The sequence below is a fragment of the Mustela lutreola genome, chromosome 17 (assembly GCF_030435805.1).
Source record: "Mustela lutreola isolate mMusLut2 chromosome 17, mMusLut2.pri, whole genome shotgun sequence".
Lineage (NCBI taxonomy): Eukaryota > Metazoa > Chordata > Mammalia > Carnivora > Mustelidae > Mustela > Mustela lutreola.
In genome coordinates this window covers 6622891-6637200 of record NC_081306.1, presented here as the reverse complement: position 1 = coordinate 6637200, position 14310 = coordinate 6622891, and the positions used below count along the sequence as shown (strand labels likewise).

General features: G+C 42.9%; 1 long non-coding RNA gene across 1 annotated transcript in view; it reads left to right on the top strand.

Moving 5' to 3' along the window:
• LOC131819946 (uncharacterized) overlaps positions 1-12534 on the top strand; it is a 55740-nt gene extending 43206 nt beyond the window's left edge. The window contains exon 4 of the long non-coding RNA XR_009349414.1: positions 505-12534. This is a non-coding gene — a long non-coding RNA (uncharacterized LOC131819946). The remainder of the gene's footprint in view (positions 1-504) is intronic.
• Positions 12535-14310: the final 1776 nt, after the last annotated feature.

Sequence of the window (14310 nt, the reverse complement as noted above, 5' to 3'; positions counted from 1 at the left end):
GAACTCAGACCTAGTGTGGTGATATCTCACACACACACGCGCACACAACCTGCACACACATGTGCATACACAGGCACATGCACACACACCCTGCCCCTTTCAGCTTACTCATCAAGCAAAGGGAAATGAGGTCATGTGCTCTGGGTAACACTTAAGATGTTTCTGGGTCTAACTCCTTTTAGTTTATTAACCACATTGATTTTTTTTTTTTTGAACATGCTACTCAGATTTATTATTGACATATCAGGAGTCTGGAATTACAGTTCTAAAGCTTTGAGGGTTTTGATTGGTTCACCTGCTCTGTCACAGTGATCTTCTAACATGATGGGTAGCAATTCTTTGTTTGAAAAGCCCTGTTTTAGACAACGGATCCTGTTTACTCTTTTAAAACTCTGTGGGTCAGTTTTCCTTGGACAATCTGGGCTTGTAGGTAATTTTGTCCCTTGGTGTGTTTCTGTGTTGAGTTGCTGCCTTGAGTCACCAACGGTATGTGCTTTTTTACAGGAGTCTGCGGATATGGAAACATGGACGAGGTGGGGGGACATGTTTGTACAGCAATAGCGCCGACTGCAGTCAAGGCAGCAGTAAGCTTTGTCAGTGGATATCAAGAGAAGATATGATATCTGTCTGCTTCTGTGAGCTCAGAACTGGGCTGGGTGACATCACACACACATACACACACACACCCTCCTGCTTTGAGCTTACTCATCAAGGAAATGGAAATGAGTTAATATGCTTAGAATATCACTTAGGTTCCTTCAGGATGTAAGTAACAGAAGACCAACTCCATTTGGTTTAATTTTTTTTTTAAGATTTTTATTTATTTATTTGATAGACAGAGATCACAAGCAGGCAGAAGGCAGGCAGAGAGAGAAGGGGAAGCAGGCTCCCCGCTGAGCAGAGAACCCGATGCGGGGCTCTATCCCAGGACCCTGAGATCATGACCTGAGCTGAAGGCAGAGGCCTAAACCACTGAGCCACCCAGGCACCCCATTTATTTTTTTAAAAAGATTTATTTATTTGAGAGGGAGTAGGGGAGAGGGGCAGAAGGAGAGAGAATCCTGGAACAGCCCCCTCACTAAGAAGGAGCCTGATGCAGAGCTCCATCCCAGGACCCCGAGATCATGACCTGGGCAGAAACTAAGTGTTGGCCTCTCCGATGATGAGCCTACCAGGTGCCCCTCCATTTGGTTTAAATGGTAAAGACATTTATTAACTCACAAGATACTCATTGAGAGGTAGAGCAGACTCCAGTGCCCACAGTGTCTTGGGATTTAAGCTCCTTCCACTACTTCTCTTTCCCATAAAGCTAGTTATACTTACAGTTGCTTTAATTGATATATTTCTGAACCCACAGTTATGTTTCCTGTAGGTGTGCATTCAGTGACTTCTTGCTCCTTGATCACTTTTAAAAAGTGAGTTAAACTTCATTCTCCTCCTCTTTTTTTTAAGGATTGTATTTATTTGACACAGAGAGAGATCACAAGTAGGCAGAGAGGCAGGCAGAGAGAGGAGGAAGCAGGCTCCCCACTGAGCAGAGAGCCTGATGTGGGGCTCAATCCCAGAACCCTGAGATTATGACCTGAGCTGAAGGCAGAGGCTTAATCAACTGAGCCACCCAGGTGCTCTAAACTTCTTCCTCTTTTTAATAATAAATCATGGTTTTTCACTTCCATTCTCTCTAGTAAGAGGCCGACTTGTCACTTCAACATCATCACAGTGTTCTTTTGGAATGTGTAGCTTTTGTCAGGCAATGGATTTCATCTGTTCTGTCGTACCTTACAAATTCTGAATCTGCTTGTCTTTTGCTGAAAGGAGCTGAGCACTCCTCAGTACTCCTCTACTCCTGCTGGTGTTGAACATGGCCCACTTTCTGCTTCTGCTCCTGTAAGGGCTGAAGCAGTGCTCTCTTCCCCTGCTGCTGGTTGTCAATGATCTGTTGCTCTTTTATTTCCCCCTCAAGGTCATCTTTTAACTCATTGAGTTGAAAGACCTCACACTCTAGTTCTACAGTCTCGCCTAGGATTTTAGGTCAACCACAGGGACAGTGTGACTCTGTTGTTTCAGGTGCTCCAGGTCTTTGTTCACGGGAGGATTTTTGTCAGCCAACCAGGCTTTCATCTGTTCTATCACGTCTTGCAAATTCTGAATCTGCTCGTCTTTTACTGAGGGGAGCTGAGCATGTTTAACATTCATCTCCTGTCAGTAGGAAGATGAAGCCACCCAGGCACCCCAAGATCATATTTTAACTCCTTGAGTTGAAATACCTCACACTCGAGTTCAACAATCTCAACCAGGATTTTAGGGTCAACCCCAGGGACAGTGAGACTCTGTTGTCTTAGCCACTCCAGGTCTGCATTCACATGGGGATTTTTATCTGTCCCGAATGGGGGACACATATCTTTGTCCTCCGTGGATGGCTGTAAAATGTCATTGCTTCTTAAGGTTCCAGTCGATTTACCGAATTCCTCCTGAAACTCTGGCCTTTCTCTAAGCTCTTCAATGTACACGTCTTGCTCTCTGACACATTGTGTCAATTGCTTCTGCTCCTCCAAAGCAGAGGACAGCAGTTTCTTCATTTCTTGATGGTCGGCATCCATCTGTTCCTCTTTTGGAGGTGTGGTATTTCCAGGTCTTTCTCTTGACCGAGTTGAATGAAATGCGCATGCTCTACCAGTGACCATTCTTTGAGACTTCACTCAGACTTGTTTGTCTCTTCCAACAGCTTCTTTTCGGCCCCACACAATTTTGCTAGTAAATCTCCTTTCCCTATTTGTAAAGCCCTCACAGCAATGTTGTTCTCCAGAGAATCTTCATTGTTCCACAGAATAGATTTTTCCAGCTGATGTCTTACATCTTGGAGCTCCAAAAGCAACTTTTGGTGTTTTGCTCTGCGATAAGAAGCAACATTGTTTAAACTGTCCTTCAGCTGCTGCATCTCTGCAAGTTGTTGCTTCAATCTTCTGAGTTCAGTTTCCCTTGAAAGAAATCATCTTTCACGTTCCCAGCAGAGTCTTGATTTTGCAGGTCTTCCACCTGTTTTTGATACTCAATTAGTTGCCCGCAAGGTCTCTCATTGACTTCTGCCAGTTTCTCCTGATGGGCATTCTGCAATAGCATCATGCCAAGCTGATGTCATCCAACCCCCTCATTCAGTGCTGTTCTGTCCCTGGTGCTCTTCAGTTTCCAGACTGTATTTGTGTCCCTGGGATGAAGTCCCTGTTTGGTCCCTGGGATGAAGACTGGGACAAGTTCTAGTATATCACTTTCTGCCTCCAGTGTTAGGATCTCATCTGGAGAGTCTGCTGATGTCTTGCTCTGTCCAGTTGACATCAGCAAAGTCCATGTCATTGCCATGTAAAGTTCTTTCTTCAGCACATCTCTGGTGAAATTGAAGGTATGGCCCAGGAAATTAGTCTCCTTGCCATCCACTCCCACCAGGAAATGGCCTAGGCGAAAGCCCTGGCCACCAACCCAGAGAGTAATCCTTGCAGGTCATAAAACTGACCTGGCCCACTGTGGAAAAGCACCTAGCTTTTTCTTGTGGGAGCTTCAGTCCATTTGGTCCTTGTTCTGCCACAAACTGGACCCGTCTCCTTTCCTGTGAGTGAGCGTGGTTATACCTGTTCTTACTTGTTAAAAGAGCGGGTGAGAGATCAAATCAGGGAATAGCTATGAAAGGCCTTTGTGTCATATCACTATCACCCAGCCTTGCACATCTCCAAACTGTACTGTAGACACTGTCACAATGACAATAAAATCTTTGTGATCGTCAATACGGCAGACACAGGGGCTCTGGGGCTCACAATCCCACTGGCAGGGTCTTTCACAGGTGCAGAGGACACGTCTACAAGGGTTTTTATCAAAAGCCCTGTTTGTAACAGCAAAGGATGAGAAGCCAGGGACCCATCCTTCACCGGGGCCCCGGTGACATCAAGTACATGGCTGACAGCGGCAACAGGCTGGGGACAGGGGCATGACACAGGCAGTCACTGCATTCCCTCCGAATATATTTTTAACATTTTGAACCAGAGGGGCACCTTCACAAATGAAACAATTCGGGAAGGAAGATGTCAAATGTTCATTTATCTTTAATCTCCAGAAGGTGGTCTCCATCCCAGCCCTAAATTTAGAACTTTACAATGACATTCTGTCTTTAGTAGAAATGCCTTTATCAGCTACCTGACAGAACGGACTTAAGGAAAATATTCTGAGAGAGACACAGAGACAAGCTATCCCTCAGTGAGGTCGGAAAGCATCCCTGCAGAGCCGCCCCAGGAGAAGAGCAAATGAGGATTCTGCTGCTCTTCTTCAGGGTCAGCGATTTATCTGTGGACTCATGGGAGAAATAGGGACTTTCACATTCTTTTTTTTTTTTTTTTTTTTAATTTAAAGCTGCTGCAACTAAAGTAAGTAGAATCTATTTAATGATTTAATGGTAGAATTAATGATTTACAAATAAAATGCCCTGTGGAGCACCTGGATTCCTCAGTCAGTTAAGCGTCTGCCTTTGGCTCAGGTCAAGGACTCAAGAGTCGTGAGATCAAGCCCCACATCAGGCTCCCTGCTCAGCTGGGAGCCTGTTTTTCCGTCTTCCTCTGCCCCTTCCACTCATGCTCTCCCTCTGAATAAATAAACAAAATCTTTAAAGTGTCCCATGATTGGTACATAGGAAAGAAAGTATTTTATATCAGAACATCAGATCGTAATGTTCCTCTTTGAAATATGCTTTTTCATGGCCAAGTACAAACTACTTAGGACTCAGATAAAACTCAAAAGGCAAGATAATGATGAAATAATATTTTCAAATCATGAAACGGGGCTAATAAATGTTGAAGCAAATAAGTAAATATAGGCCATTATCTCTTACCCTGTTTCCTTCATCTCTATCCTGTGTGGGTAAAAGCCTCTATGGTTATAAAATGGCCTCACAGATTCTCTGCTGAAGGGGAAGGCACAAGCAAATGTTGCTGAATAAATGGACTTGTTCAGCTCTGGGGTGGGGAGCTGGGGTAAAGGAGATGGGAAATAAAAGAGGGGGAAAGAAAAAAATCTGTGTTCTAAGTCCTATTGCTTACAGCATAACTATCAAGAACAAAATTTGAGTAGCATTTAGAAATGTACTGCAATGTGATACAGGAGTTCTTGGTCTATTGATTCTCCTAATAAATTGAGCTTGCAGTTTACAGGTTATCTTGCATTTTATGTTTCTAGGAAATCATTTTTATTGTGTGTTATAGAATATCATTCACAACAGACTGGATATTGAAACAAAAACTTAAAAGATGCTCACCACATTCTATTTGGCCTGCAGTGTGGAGATGCCAGCCCAGCAGAGGAAGAAGGAAGGCAGGCTGCTGACATGCTGCCTGGGGCACCCAGGTCCTGGGGCTCCAAGGTGGGTCCCTGCCTCTGGTTAGGAAAGCTGTCTCAGGAGCCCAGGAGGGAGGGTTCAGGCCTCTTAGGCCTGGCCCCATCTTCCTAAAGCCTGGTTCACCCTCAGCTCAAAGTAAGGTGCATGTCCTTACTGTCAGGGACCACCACTTTAAACTTCCTTTGCATTTCCTACAGAATCTACCCACAGGCTCCATCTTTAGGGCCAGGATTCCCTACATGCCCAAGCACTTGGGGTCATCTGGCTAATTTCTCAATCTGGGTGAGATTGAGTCACCCTCCCATCTCAAGTCCTTTCACTGCTTGCTAGAGGCTGCAGAGCTTAATAGTGTTACCATCATTTTACTAAGGTCAAGAAAATACTCCCTTACATAACAGACAGTTCACAATAAAACATAAATGACTCAAACATATAAAATGATTTTGAACTTTACCCCCCAAATTAGAGGAATATAAAATAAAGATATCATTTTTCACATATCAGATTAACAACACTGAAAAGGCTCCTAATACACTGTGTTGGTGAGGATGTTGGGAAATGAGCACTTTCATATGCCACTGGAGAGAGTGAACACTGGAACTCTCTCTTGTGAAGAAATAATCCCTAAAACCTTGGGCCTCTGGGATGATGAGGGGACACTGAGCGGGAGGGGGTCACTTGTGCCTGTGAATTTCGGTTGTCTTCCTCTCCCTCTCCTTAGCAGTCTTACAAAATGCTAGATGGAAGGATCCTGCCAGTATCCAAGGCTTACTACAGACTTGAAAGGGAGGAAAGGAGGCAGGAGAGGTGAGGTCAGTAGGTTCTGGCCCACTTCTCAGGAACCAGGTCAAGGAGGACCATCAGCTACCTCCAACGGTCAACAGAGGCACATTTTGTGCTCCATTACAAATCTCAGCAGACTCACCATCCATCTTGGTGCTCGCATACACGGCCCCTCATCCACCCCCTTCCCTACCCCAGCAGCCATTTTTCTCTCTTTGCTCATTTGCCTAACTCCTTTCCCAGGACTCTGCAGAGCACAGAATCTCACCTCATACCTTTCCTGGAAGACCTGCCACCATTTATTCCCTCACTGGCAAGAGCCAGACAACTCTGCTCAACCACAAGTTCTGTGTCCATAGAAAAGGAGATCCAGGATTGTTTGCTAATAATTTTTCCTAAAACTCATGAATGAGTAAGCCTTTCCCCCGGCTCTGTATTAGGTACCAGTCCTTCCACATCCCTTAAGCAGTTCATAGTGGGAAAACCAGGAACCAATAAACACAACAGCTACAACCTAGAAAATGCTGCAGTAGCCTAAACTCTGGTCTACACAACCTGCAAAATACTGTGGTAGCCTAAACTCTCCCCAGTCTACTGTACAAGAAACCAAAGTTTTAGTTTCAGGGAACTGAAGCCCAGATTAACACTGAAGGTCTTCTGGCAGCTGTGAGTGGACCCAGCCTCAGGATAAGGAGAAATAGCGGAAGGAGACTGGATCCCTAGAAGCATGCCAAGTCATTGTGGGCCTGGAGCCTGCTCTGCCCTCATTGGATATCTTGTGAATTAATAAATGTCTTTAACATTTAAACCAAATGGAGGGGCACCTGGGTGGCTCAGTCTGCCATCCCTTCCTTTGATCTCAGGATCCTGGAATCGAGCCCCATGTCGGACACTGCTTATCAGAGTCTGCTTCAGGATTCTCTCTCCCTCTGGCCCTTCCCCCAATCCCCATTCACTCTCTAAATAAGTCTTTTTTTAAAATGTAATAAACTGAGAGGGGGAAGGCAAGATGGTGCACCGGTAGGGACCTCGTTTCATCTGGTCCCTTGAATTTAGCTAGATAACTATCAAATCATTCTGAACACCTATGAATTCAACCTGAGACATAAGGAAAGAATTGTTGGAATTCTACAGATAGAAAAGTGACCACTTTTTGCAATGTAGGAGGTGCCGAGAAATGAATCGGCAGGGATATGTGGGAAGATCCTCTGTGCAGAGAGGGAGCCTGTGTAAGCCGGCCACAGGAAAGTGAGGTATCCCTAAAGCATAAAATCAGAACCTTTAGAAATCTGCTCCAGTGAGAGCTGTCCTTGCCCAGGCGATGAGGTGGGGCAGAATCCAAGGAGGGACAGTGTGGTCTCAGGACCCCTGGGGTCACAGAAGCATGGGGTGTCTAAGCCAGTAGAGTTCCCAGACATTGGAGTGGGGAAATTGGATAGGGTCGGGGAGCAGAGGAGGGGGGTCTCGATAAGGTTTGCCATAATCTGCAAACTGTGGCTAGGTTGGGCAGCAGCTGTTGTGTGGGGGCCCTGCATAGGACAGAAAGAGCAGTGACCTTCTGCCTTCTCCCAGGAGGATTGGGGCAGGCACGAGCCACAGGAGACTGCAGAGTCTGGCATGCACAAAAGTGAAGGTTGCTTATTCCTGACAGTTCTGAAAGAGTGGACCGAGATCTTTCACTCTGGGGCTGGAAATCGGCACAGGAATTCTTATTTTCATCCTCTAAAGTGGCCCACAAAGGCTTCAGGGAACAAGAGTGGCACAGAGCAGTTTACACTGAGCACGGCCCCCTGGCAAGGGGCGGTACAACTCCCCCCCAGGCAGAGATGACTGAGAATCAGCACAGCAGGCCCCTTCCCCAGAAAACACCTGGAAGAACAAGTGAACACCAAGTTTAGGAGCACAAAGGAGTGCAAAATTCCAATACTAAGGGAAAACAGTAAATAGAATTCAAAGGTTTTTTCATGATTTATCTTTCAGTCTAAAATTTTTCCTTTCCTTTTTTTTCTTTTTTCCATTCCAATTAGTTTATTATTTTATCAACTCTTCTTTTTTAAGTCTTTTTTTTTTTTATTTGACAGAGAGAGAGATCACAAGTAGACAGAGAGGCAGGCAGAGAGAAGGGAGAAGCAGGCCCCCTGCTGAGCAGAGAGCCCAATGTGGGGCTCGATCCCAGGACCCTGAGATCATGACCTGAGCCGAAGGCAGCGGCTTAACCCACTGAGCCATCCAGGTGCCCCCCCCTTTTAAGTCTTTCTAAATTTTCATTTTCTGTATTTACATTTTTTAGATATATTCTTCATTTTTTGCTTCCTTTCACTGTATTCAGTGTTATGTTTGTATATATGTAACTTTGGTGATTTTACACTTTTGGGATTTGGTGGGGGTTTTTTTGTTTGTTTTTGTATTTGTGGGGTTTTTTGTCTTTTTTTTTTTCCAGAGAGAGAGAGAGAGAGTGCATGCATGCACAAGTGGAGAGAGAAGCAGGCTCCCTGCAGAGCAAGGAGCCCAATGGGGAACTCGATCCCAGGACGCCGGGATCATGGCCTGAGCCAAAGGCAGGCTTAACTGACTGAGCCACCCAGGCCTCCCGGATTTGGTGTCTTTTAACAACCCAGTACCTCCTGGAGGTTTGACCACCTGGGAGATTATATTCTCTTTTTGCACCCCCATCCCCACATTTTTTTTTCCTTTGGTTTTTGGTTTCTGACCTCTTTGAATTTCACTAGTGTGTATTTTGCTTGGGTCATGGTTGATATTTTTTATTTTGCTCTCTTATTCATTCATTCTTCTCTGGGCAAAATGAATAGGAGGAGGAATTCACACACACACACACAAAAAAAAAAAAACAGAAAATACTCTCTGCCACAGATCTAATCCATAGGGATGTAAATAAAATGTCAAAGATGGAATTTGGAATAATGATTATAAGGTTATTAGCTGGGCTTGAAAGAAGGATAAAAGACACTAGAAAATCTCTTAGTGCAGAAATAACATGTAATCAGGCTGAAATTAAAAATGCTTTAACCGAGATTCAGTCTAAATTGGATGATCTAACAGCTGCAGTACATGAGACAGACGAGAAAGGAAATGACACAGAAGACAAGTGGATGGAAAGGAAGGAAGCTGAGGAATAGAAAAGCAACTAATGGACCATGACGGGAGGCTTCAAGAAATCAGCAAAACCAAATGTGAAACAATATTAGAAATGTGGTCCCTGAGGAGATAGAGAGAGAGATACACACACAGAATATATTTAAACAAATCATAGCTGGAAACTTCCCTCATCTGGGGAAGAATGCAGGCATACAAGTTCAAGACCTAGAGAGGACCCCTTTCAAAATCAATAAAAATAGATCAATACCGCAACAGATAGGAGTGAAGCCTGCACATTTTCAGAAACAAAGAGAAAATCCTGAAAGCATCTCAAGACAAAAGGTTCCTAACCTACAGGCGTGGCAACATTACGCTGGCAGCAGACCTATCCACAGACCTGGGAAGCCAGAAAGGGCTGGCATAGATCTTTGGGGTACTAAATGAGAAAAACATACAGCAAAGAATACTTTATCCGGCAAGGCTGTCACTCAGAATGGAAAGAGAGATAAAGGGCTTTCTGGACAAAGAGAAACTGAAAGCCAGCCCTGTAAAATAAATATTAGAGGGGATCTTTGAAACGAGGAGAGAGCCCAAAAGTAAGAGAGACTGGGAAGAAACAGACATTCTACAGAAACGCAGACTTTAGAGGTAATACAATGGCACTCAATTCATATCTCTCAATAGTTACTCTGGATGTAAATGGGGTAAATGATCCAATCAAAAGACACAGGGTGGGACACCTGGGTGGCTCAGTCAGTTAAGCCACTGCCTTCAGCTCGGGTCATGATCCTAGAATCAAGTCCCCCATCAGGTTTCTTGCTTGACAGGAAGCCTGCTTCTCTCTCTGCCTCTGCCTGCCACTCTGCCTGCTTGTGCACTTGCTATCTCTCTCTGATAAATAAAAATAAATAAATAAAAATATCTTTTTTAAAAAGAGACACAGGGTATCAGACTGGATATGCTATCCACAAGAGACTCATTTTAGACCTAAAGACACCTCCAGATTGAAAATGAGAAGGTAGAGATCTATTTGTCATGCTAATGAACCTCAAAAGAAAGCTGAGGTAGCAACCCGCATATCAGAGAAATTAGATTTTAAACCAAAGACTGTAGCAAGGGATAAAGAAGGATGTTTAAAGGGTCTATACCCAACAAGAAGTTATAAGAATTACAAATATTTATGCTCCTACCTTGGGAGTAGCCAATTATATAAGCCAATTAATAACCAAATTAAAGAAACACTTTGATAATAATACAATAATCATAGGGGACTTCAACACCCCACTCAGATAATGGACAGATCATCGAAGCAGAGGGTCAATGAGGAAACAAGGGCTCTGAATGACACACTGGATCAGAGGGACTTAAGGGATATATATACTTACAGAATATTCTATCCTAAGCCACAGAATACACATTCTTCTCCAGTGCACATGGAACATTCTCCAGAATAGATCACATACTGAGTCATAAATCAGGTTTCAACTGATATTACAGTTGCTTTAATTGATATATTTCTGAACCCACAGTTATGTTTCCTGTAGGTGTTCATTCAGTGACTTCTTGCTCCTTGATCACTTTTAAAAAGTGAGTTAAACTTCATCCTCCTCCTCTTTTTTTTAAGGATTGTATTTATTTGACACAGAGAGAGATCACAAGTAGGCAGAGAGGCAGGCAGAGAGATTATTCCCTGCATATTTTCAGACCACAATGCTTTGAAACTGGAACTTGAGCACAAGACGACATTTGGAAGAAACTCAAAGACTTGGAGACTACAGAGCATCCTACAGAACAATGAATGGGTCAGCTATGAATTTAAAGAAGAATCTTAAAAATTCATGGAAATGAATGAAAATGAAAACACAGGTGTTAAAAACCTTTGGGATATAGCAAAGGTGGTCCTAAGAGGAAAGTACATAGCAATGCAAAACTTTATCAAAAAATAAGAAAAGTCTCAAATATACAGCTAACCTAACACCTAAAGGTGCTGGGAAAGGAGGAGTGAATAAAGTCTAAACCAAGCAGGAGAAGAGAAATTGCAAAGATTAGAGTGGAAATCAATGAAATAGAAATGAGACGAACAGCAGAACAGATCAATGAAACTAGGAGCTGGTTTTGAAATTATTAATAAGATTGAAAACCCCCTAGCCAGACTTATCCAAAAGAAAGGGGAAAGGACCCAGAATAATAGCATGAATGAAAGAGGAGAGGTCACGACCAACACCAAGGAAATACGAACAATTTTAAGAACATATTATAAGCAACTACATGACAACAAATCGGTTATCCAGAAAAAACAGATGCATTCCTGGAAACTTAAAAACTACCAAAATTGAATCGGGAAGAAAGAGAAAATCTGAACAGACCCATAACCAGCAAGGAAACTGAAGCAGTGATCAAAAAATCTTCCAACACACAAGTCCAGGGCCAGAAGCCTTCCCAGGGGAATTCTACCAAACATTTAAAGAAAAACTAACACCTATTCTTCTGAGGCTATTTCAAAAAATGGAAGTGGAAGGAAAACTTTCATGCCTGTTCTGTAAGGCCAGCATGACCTTGATCCCCAAATCAGACAAAGACCCATGGATGTAATGTTAAAAGGACTACTCACCACAACCAAGTGGGATTTATTCTTGGGATGTATGGGTGGTTCAACATTCACAAATCAAATCAACAAACACATCACATTAATAAAAGAAAGGACAAGAGCCATATGATCCTCTCACTTGATGCAGAAAAAGCACTGGACAATATGCAGCATCCTTTCTGGATTAAAACTCTCCACAGTGTAGGTATAGAGGGAACATACCTCAATAACATAAAAGCCATCTATGAAAAGCCCACAATGAATATCTTTCTCAGTTTGGAAAAACAGAGCTTTTCCCCTAAGGTCCAGAACATGACAGGGATGCCCACTCTCACCGTAGTTGTTCAACTAGAAGTCCCAGTCTCAGCAATCAGACAAAAAGAAATAAAAGGCATCTGAATGGGCAAAGAAGTTAAACTCACTCTTTGCAGATGACATGATGCTTTATGGGGGAAACCCAAAAGACACCAGCCCCAAATTGCTAGAACTCACACAAGAATTCAGCAACATGGTAGAATATAAAACTCAATGCACAGAAATCAGCTGCATTTCTATACACTAACAATGAGACAGAAGAAAGAGAAATGAAGGAATTGATCCCATTCACAAATGCACCAAAACCCATGTAAAAGTATGCCATGGATCTGAATAATGCTGAAGTACTTAGGGAAAAAATAAAACATTTAAGAACATGTATTCTGAATATTTTCTTGCAAGGTTGCCCATTCATTTTCTTCGTGTATCCATTTTTCTTTCTAATTAGCACTTTTTTTTGGTTCTCTATACAAAATATCTGCATACCCCAAGGTTGTCAAGTTATTTTCCCTCGTTTTCATAGGGAAGTTTTATGGTTCTAGCTTTTTCTTTTCTTTTTTTTTACATTTATTTATTTATTTGGGAGAGGGCGTGCAGGAGGAAGGGCAGAGGGAAAAAATTTCAAGCAGACTCCCCGCCGAGTGTCGAGCCTGACACAGTGCTTGACTCCAGATGGGGTCCACATGGGGCTTGACACGGGGCTCAATCTCATAATGCTGAGACCATGGTCTGAGCAAAACCAGGAGTCAGACCCTTCAGGGACTGAGCAAACCAGGTGCCCCTGGTGCAAAGTTTTATATTTAGGTTTATGATCCATCCCAAATTAATGCCTGTGTACAGAATGAGTTCGGGGTCAAGGTCCATTTTGTTTCCGCTTGAATACCCAGTTTACCCAGAATTATTCACCAAAAAGTCTTCCCTTTCCCCCACTAAATGGATTTGACATGACATTCTGGGCAAAAGTCAACTGACAATACTTGTTGTGATTGCTCTATTTTTGGATTCTATTCTGTTTCACTGATCTATCTCTACCCCCAAAGACTTTGATTACTGTGGCTTTACTATAGGTCTTAAAAGTAGGAGGGAATAAGCAGTGAAAGTTCTTCAAATGTGTTCTTTTAAAGACTTTTTTGGCCATCCTACACCCTTTGCATTTCCATATAAATTTTAGAACCTACTTGTTCATTTCTTCTAGGGAAAAAAAAAAAAAAAAGATGGCTTTGGTGGCTAAGTCAGAAAAGCATCTGGCTTCAGCTTGGTCATGATCCTGAGGTCTCAGATCAAGCTTTACCTGAGGCTTCCTCCTGGGGGAGGCAGGACAGGGGGAGGAGGGCCTGCTTCTCCCTCACCTTCTGCTTCTGCTCTTGGTCCGTATCCCTTTCTCTATCTCTCAAATAAAATCTTTTAAAAATAATAAAAATAAAATGTTTAAAAGATAGCTAGTTTTGACTGGGTTTGCATTGCTTGCATGAATCAAGTCATGGGAAACAGCGATCTCAATGACAAATCTTCCGAGGCATGAACAAAGTATATCTCCCAATTATTTTGCTCTTCTTGAATTCCTCTCAACAATGTTTTATAGTTTTCTGTGTAAGGCTGTTTCATATCTTCCATGAGATTTATTCACAGCCAGCGCTTTGTTGTTGTTGTTTTTGTAATTAGGCACCACACCCAGCATGGAGCCCAGTGCAGGAATTGAACTCACAACCCTGAGTTCAAGACCTGAAATCAAAAGTCAGATGATTCATCCACTGAGCCACCCAGTTACCCCAACCAGTTTATGTTTTAGATGCTCCTGTAAAATATTTTAAATTTTCATTCTCCTTTCCATGTATGTTTATCATGCATCTGTCTGACAAAGAATTCCTATCCAGAATACACAATGAATTCCAACAAGTCAAAACCAAAAACAACATTAACATCAACAATGGACAAAAGAGGTGAACAGACGGTCCCCAAAAGATGTAGGAATGCCCACTACACACACGAAAAGGTGCCTAACTCAGATCATTTGTCACCAGGGAAATGCAATGTGAAAGCATAATGAGATGCTATTTCACCCTCACTGACAACACAGAATGTTAACGAGGATGCTGAGCAACTGGAGTGTCACTATATTGCTGGTGGGAAGTGTAAACTGATCAACCACTTCGGA